Raw genomic sequence first — 7,734 nt, forward strand, 5'->3', positions numbered from 1 at the left:
CATCCGCACCCGCCAGCCGCCGCCGCCCGCCTCTTTCGCCGCCTCGCCGTCTCATCACCGGCGCCGCGCTGCCCGTGCTCCACAACCGTGCCAACGCCGGCCGCCTCCGCTGCCTGCCGCCCGGTGGTCGCCGCCCTGTCCTCACCGGATCACCGCCCGGCCTCGCATGTGCCCCGATCCGGCCGCCGGCCGCCGGATCCAGCCATCTGCAGCACCTCGCCGCCCTCGTTCTCTTCCGGCGACTTCGAGCTCGACTCCGGCCATCCTTGAACGCCCCGAACTGCTATAGTGCTTCAACCGGATCCAGATCTGGGAAACTCCTCGGGTTGACTTTTCCCTTCGAACCCTAATCTTTTGGCATTTTTTCATTGCATCATAACTCTCTTATCGTAGATCCGTTTTGAGCATGTAGCATATCAAAATGTTCGTTTCGACGAGTACATCATTTCATCTCATTGCATCATTTTCATTTGAGCTCATTTTGATGCCCGAAATGCTGTTGGAAGAGGGCTATGTGATGAATTTGGCAGATCTGTTTTAGCAAATAGCTATTTGTCATTTTTGCCATGTTTAATGTGTGCATGATATGACCCTGAGCTCTGCATGTGTTTTGTTAAATGCCATGCCATCTTTACAGAGGTGCTTGCCATGTATTTTTGTGATATTTGTGGTGACTAGCACAATCTTGCAAAGTAGCGTAATCGTTAATGCTGATTTTAGGGACTTAGAATTTCTCTAGGTCCTTGTCCTGATTTTGTTGTTATGCCATATGTTCATGTTGTTTCCTAGTAATCCGTGCCTCGTTTGAGGATGATCAGTAAGGATGTTTTGTTAACATTGTGGTGCTCTATCCATCCATGTCTTTGTTTGTCTTTATGGAGCAACCTATCTTGAGTCAATCAAGCTCTACTTTTGCTATAAATGTTCCTGGCAGATTATTAACTTGTTTAGCGATTTTGCCGAGGTTGTTGCTATTGATCCGTGCATGCTATGTTATTGTTCTTGCCATGTCTAGCTTCTATGCCATGTATTCTTGATGGGTGAATGCTTAGTTTGTCATGCCATGCTATGTAGTGAGTGCATCAAGCTCGTAAACATGCATACTCGTTAATCTGTTTTGCATGCTTTTGTATTTGCCATGTTCACATGCTTGCAATTGTATTTTCTGATCTCTTTTGGCTCAAGGTCACTAAGGGACTTTTGTTAAGTGCTTTGAGTAGCTTGATGCCATGCCTTGCTTTGCCATGTTAAGTTTCTGTAACATCTAGTTTTCATGCTCCAAAGTGTGCTTCCTGATGATAAATTCCAGACTTGTGTTAATTTCACTAAGTCTGAAACCTGTTATCATTTGCACTTTTGCCATGCTTGTTTGAGCTTGCTATTGAGTGAATTAGCCGTAGCTCAGTGTTCATCTTTTTTCAAGCTTCATGAGTGGATCCTTGCCATGTATTTTGTTGCCATGTTTGAGTGCTGTAGCATATTTATCTTGATGCATTTAGGTGGCTACTTGCTGATTATCGCAGACCGGTGCCATATTTGTTTTGCTTGCCATTTCCAAACCGTGCATCCGACTCCGGCGATCTTTATATCGATTTCAACCGAAATCACCTCACATTTCCAGTGGCATTCTTGGATTTCCAAGTTGAGGTCAGGTTCAATCTTTCCTTTCCAAATCATGCATATGCATCGCATACCGCATCCCGCACATCATACCATGTTCATGTGTGGTTTGTTTACTATGTTGTGTGCTTCTTTCCGGTGTTGCTTCTTCGGGTTGGTTCCAATAACGTCGCGTTTGTGAGGACCCGTTCGTCTACATTCGTTTGTCTTCTTCATGGACTCGTTCTTCTTCCTTGCGGGATTTCAGGCAAGATGACCATACCCTTGAAATCACTTCTATTTTTGCTTGCTAGTTGCTCGCTCTTTTGCTATGCCTATGCTGCGATACCTACCACTTGCTTATCATGCCTCCCATATTGTTGAGCCAATCCTTTAACCCACCTTGTCCCAGCAAACCTTGTTTGGCTATGTTACCGCTCTGCTCAACCCCTCTTATAGCATTGTTAGTTGCAGGTGAAGATTGAAGTTTGTTCCTTGTTGGAACATGGAGATGTTGTTCCTTGTTGGAACATGTTTACTTGTTGGGATATCACAATATCTCTTATTTAATTAATGCATCTATATACTTGGTAAAGGGTGGAAGGCTCGGCCTTATGCCTGGTGTTTTGTTCCACTCTTGCCGCCCTAGTTTCCGTCATATCGGTGTTATGTTCCCGGATTTTGCGTTCCTTACGCGGTTGGGTTATAATGGGAACCCCTTGATAGTTCGCCTTGAATAAAACTCCTCCAGCAATGCCCAACATTGGTTTTACCATTCGCCGGCTAGCCTTTTCTTTCTACTTGGGTTCTGCAGACTCAAGGGTCATCTTTATTTTAACCCCCCTGGGCAAGTGCTCCTCTGAGTGTTGGTCCGAACTGAGCTGCCTGCAGGGCCACCTCGGGGAAACTTGAGGGTTGGTTTTACTCGTAGCTAGTCTCATCTGAGTGTGCCCTGAGAACAAGATATGTGCAGCTCCTATCGGGATTTGTCGGCACATTCGGGCGGTGTTGCTGGACTTGTTTTACCATTGTCGAGGATGTCTTATAACCTGGATGCCGAGCCTGATCGGATTGTCTTTGGAGAAGGAACATCCTTCGTTGACCGTGAGAGCTTGTGATGGGCTAAGTTGGGACACCCCTGCAGGGATTTGAACTTTCGAAAGTCGTGCCCGTGGTTATGGGCAGATGGGAATTTGCTAATGTCCGGTTGTAGAAAACTTGAAGTTGACCTTAATTAAAATACATCAACCGCGTGTGTAACTGTGATAGTCTCTTCTCGGCAGAGTCCGGGAAGTGAACACGGTGTTGGAGTTATGCTTGATGTAGGTTGTTCTAGGATCACTTCTTGATCATAGTTGTTCGAGCATGCTTTTGCCTTCTCTTCTCTCTCTCATTTGCGTATGTTAGCCACCATATATGCTAGTCGCTTGCTGCAGCTCCACCTCATACCTTTTACCATTCCTATAAGCTTAAATAGTCTTGATCGCGAGGGTGTGAGATTGCTGAGTCCCCGTGACTCACAGATATTTCCAAAACTAGTTCACAGGTGCCGATGTTACCAAGAAGGTGACGCAACCTAGCTCAGGGAGGAGCTCGATGAAGATCTTGTCCATAGTCTTGTTTCGTCCTAGTTGATCAGTAGTGGAGCCCAGTTGGGGTCGATCGGGGATCTGTGTAGCTTTTGGGGTAGTCTTCTTATTTTGGGTTCCGTAGTTGGACCCTGAGTGTATTTGGATGAATGTAATGCTTTATTCATGTAATTGTGTGAAGTGGCGATTGTAAGCCAACTATGTATCTCTTTCCCTTATGTATCACATGGGTTGTGTGAAGATTACCTCACTTGCGACATTGCTTTCAATGCGGTTATGCCTCTAAGTCGTGCTTCGACACGTGGGAGATATAGCCGCATCGAGGGCATTACAAGTTGGTATCAGAGCCTTCCCCGACCTTAGGAGCCCCCTGCTTGATCGAATCACTGGCGTTATTGAGTCTAGAAATGTTTTGAGTCATTTAGGAATTATATATATCGGAGAGTTAGGACTTCTTTTTACTCCTCAGTCCCTTCGTCGCTCTGGTGAGGCATCCTGACGTAGAGTTTTGACTCTTCTCTTCTCAAATTTCACTAAAAAAATTTAGGATCACGCGGGTATCTTGGAATCGTTCCGATGGTTTTGTGACGAGAACATTGTTCTTGGTGCCTCCTGACATTTAGGGGTTGTGGCCGTGTCCCGGGGAGTTGAGCTCCGAGGTGTTGTCGTCACAATTTTATCATTGCAGTTCTGGAATACCTGAGATTAGTTTCGCCGACATCGAAAATCTCTTTTATGCAGTTGTTGGTGAGATAACCTCGACGCCACCCAGTACTGGGGCGGGAGTTCGGGAGTATTTCCATAATTCGTATAACGGATGCTTTTCGAAGGTTGAGGTAGACGATTTCCGAAGGTTTCTTGGTTATGTGTTGAAGGATGGATACAGCTGGATGTAGGATTTGCTAGTTTTGGGTGAGATATTATGCTTCCCATGTATCCCCAACACCCGATTGCATAACCGGAAAATTTCGGGAGTTTATAAGTGGGAATTCAAGTAGCTCTTAGGATATCTTTCCGACAGATGTATGATATGAAATTGGGGTTCGACGTCTAGTGGTCTGCCTATTCACGGTTGGTTTTAAAGTGGTCTTGTTGTGTCTTAAAGAGTCCTTGGCTATGCCGACTTGGGGACGCTTCATATGTCATGTGCACTGCCTTGTACATGATGGTGCTGTACGATCGAGCCCGTGTAGGCCCCACCACAAAAACTTCGGACAAAATCTCTATCATATGTTTGTTCCGGCTTATTCTGCAAGCCAATCCTTTGTTTTGTTTCTAGTTGTGGTATTCGAGTTGCTTCAATGTCAAGTGTTGATCCCATGTCTTTGCCAAGTGGTGTTCTCATATTCCTATGTGAATACTAATCCCTCATGATAATCGAGATTGTCAGGGCAATCCTTTTCAACCGGTGTGTCTCTCTTCAAGTGGATCCGTTCATTTTCAACATTTACAAGATTCAATCTCAGCTTTCTCAACGGTGTTCGTTTCTTCCGGCCCAATTTGTCTTTTGTTTTACCCGCCCTCCCACCCTTGTTTCTTCAAGGACCCATATTTCTTAATCAAGTATCCATCTTATTGATGCGAAGTCTCTCCATTCTTTTCAATCAATATCCTTATTCGGTGATTCTGATGAAGATTCTAACGGAGCTTCAAGTTCGTCTCTCATCACTCGTTTTCCTCTTCGATGGATTCAAATCAAGCTTTGGTGTTGATCATATCCTTTTTCCTCGTTTCAAATACCTTCTCATGCCGGTGCACCTCATATTCATTCACTTCTCGCTATTTAATTGTTCTGGAGTGCTCAAGATATCTCGAAGATTCGTGTTTTCCACTCTGCATTCATTCAAGATCTTTGAGGTTGTTATCTCAATCAAGTCATTTAATTCAACCGGTGAAACCTCTGTTTTAAATCATTTCAACGGTGTTTCTTTTGAGTGGGCCCTAACCCACAGGTCTTTTCCCAGGATCTGACCTGACTCCTCTATTTTTCCCGGAGCTATCCTCAAATTTCTTTTCGAAGTTTGACGTAAGGATGATTTATCATTAGTCAAATGTCTTTCTCCAAGATCGTTCAAATTCTTTTCATCATTGGTTCAACCTTTCCAATTTTAATTCCGGAGTGCCTCTACAATTATATTTGGTGTTTCTCTTCGTCTTTCTCATCATTTGAAGACCGAAGAAGAGTTTTACCTCCATATCTTATCCGTTCTCTCAGAGATTCGTGGTTCTAGTTCAAGGCCATCCTCTCATAATTGTTTTGATCGCAAAAATTCTTTTCCTTCCTTTGGAGCCCATCATTTCAGAAGACTTATTCATTCTTAGCCTTCAACTGTCGTTCTCCAAATCTTACCGGTGCATCATTCAATATTCTCTAATCAGTTCGTGATCCCTTCGTTCACTTGTATCTAAATTCTCTCAAGCATCTTCATTCATTTGCTAATTCTTCCCGGTGTTTCTTTATCTTCTCTTTGTTCATTTTTAATTCTTACGGTGGTTCGTTCAAGAGTTCTCGTCATTCATTATCATATCAATTTATTCGTTGTTTTCAATCCTTCCGGTGGTTCGTTGAAGACCTTCTCAAGTTTGCGCTATATCTCTCTTAATTTATATTGGTGAAGGATAAGCATAATGTGATTCTTATTCTTGTTTCATCCTAGCGTTTAATTCTTTATTCCGGAGGCTCATCAAATTCTTGATCTCAATTGTTTCATCTTCTATATTCCCGGAGTTCCTACCTCTCGCAATTATATCACCACGGAGATCCACCTAAATCATTACAAGGTTTCACCTTGTGTTTTCAACTTCTTTTTCCTTTTGTTTGATCACCCTTTTATTACCGGAGTTCCTCATGGTGGTTCATCAGGGATTTAATTCCTTCTCGAAGTGTTCATCAAGATTCTTTTCAGAGGAGTTCAAGCATTCTTCATTGCTGTCCGGAGTGCAATTCATTCTACCATATTATTGGAGGTGGTATTACGTCATTCTTGATAATTTGAGTTCATGTTTCATGATTTACATGTGATTAAGAATGAGGTATTTTAAATCCATCAATCTCTTCTTTGGAGTTATCTTGGGTTATAGTTCACCTAAAGCCTTCCCTAAAGGATTGTTGCTATTTATGGTGCCCATAAATGACCCAAGTTCTTCATTTTTCCTCCCGGTGAAATAGTTTCTCGTCTCCTTGTTCATATCAATCCAATTCTTCTTCCCGTGAGTGGCAGTTTGTCACCTCATAATTGGTGATATTTTCCATAAGCCCACTTCAAGCCTATCTTTTCGTTGTTGGGTTTCCAACAACTCCCTTCGACCCTTCTCCTAAGGATGCCTTCTCAAGCTCTTTTGTGGCACAAGTTGGCATTTTCTTCTCAATTCTCCTATTTCAATTATCTATCTTCTATTCTTCCGTTCTGGAGGCATTGTGATGTTGCTCTCGTCAACCCATCATCTTTTTTTGTCAAGATCATGTTCAGTTCCTTCCATTTTTAGTCGAAGTGCTGCCCAAATTATACCATTCTTTCCCTCTCTATCTTGTTTTTAATAGGAGTGTTTTCGACTTTGTTCACCTTCGTTGATTCTTTTCTCGAATTTGTTCAACCTCGCAAGGTTCTTTGTTTTCACTCATTTGTCAAGAAGCAACTTAGTTTTTACCTCTTCTCTTTTCTCTTTCGTTTTCCCTCCGGTGCCATTCTAGATCTCGAGACGAGATCCTCTCGTAGTGGTGGAGTGTTGTAACGCCCTGAGACCGATGTGCCAGGTGTCCTCCAGTTATTCGCTGTTGTTGCCTTGTCATTGCTTGCGTGTCATGCATTGCATATCATGTCATCATGTGCATTTCATTTGCATACATGTTCGTCTCATGCATCCGAGCATTTTCCCCGTCGTCCGTTTTGCAATCCGGCGCTCCTATGTCACCCGGTGTCCCCTTCTACCTCTTTTCGTGTGCGGGTGTTAAACGTTTTCGGATTGGACCGAGACTTGCCATGCGGCCTTGGTTTACTACCGGTAGACCGCCTGTCAAGTTTCGTGCCATTTGGAATTCGTTTGATACTCCAACGGTTAACCGAGGGACCGAAAAGGCCTCGCGTGTGTTGCAGGCCAACACCTCTCCAAAGTGGCCCAAAACCCATCTAAACCCTCTCCATCATCTAGAGCGTTCGATCACGATCGCGTGGCCGCAAACCGCACCTCATTTGGAGCTTCCTAGCTCCCTCTACGCCTATATATAGATCCCTTCATTTTCGTTTTCGGATCTTTTCCCCGAAACCCTAGCCATCTCCCTCCTCGCGCCGCCGGACACGTCCATCTCGCACTGGACATGTCCGCCAGACGCGTCACCCCGACGAATCAGGGCGTGCCACGTCGCCACGCCGCCGCTCTCCACCAACCAGGTCGCGCCACGTCGCCTCCCCGCCGGACCTCCTCTCTCCTTCATCGTCGCGGGCCCGCGCAGCCCAGATCTGGCCCGCGGGCCCGAACCACCGCCGCCCCGTGCCTGGGCGTCTCCATCGCCTCGGGCGCACCGCGCCGCCGCACCCGGCAGGCGCTG

Source organism: Triticum aestivum, chromosome 6A, assembly GCF_018294505.1.
Source record: "Triticum aestivum cultivar Chinese Spring chromosome 6A, IWGSC CS RefSeq v2.1, whole genome shotgun sequence".
Taxonomy (NCBI): domain Eukaryota; kingdom Viridiplantae; phylum Streptophyta; class Magnoliopsida; order Poales; family Poaceae; genus Triticum; species Triticum aestivum.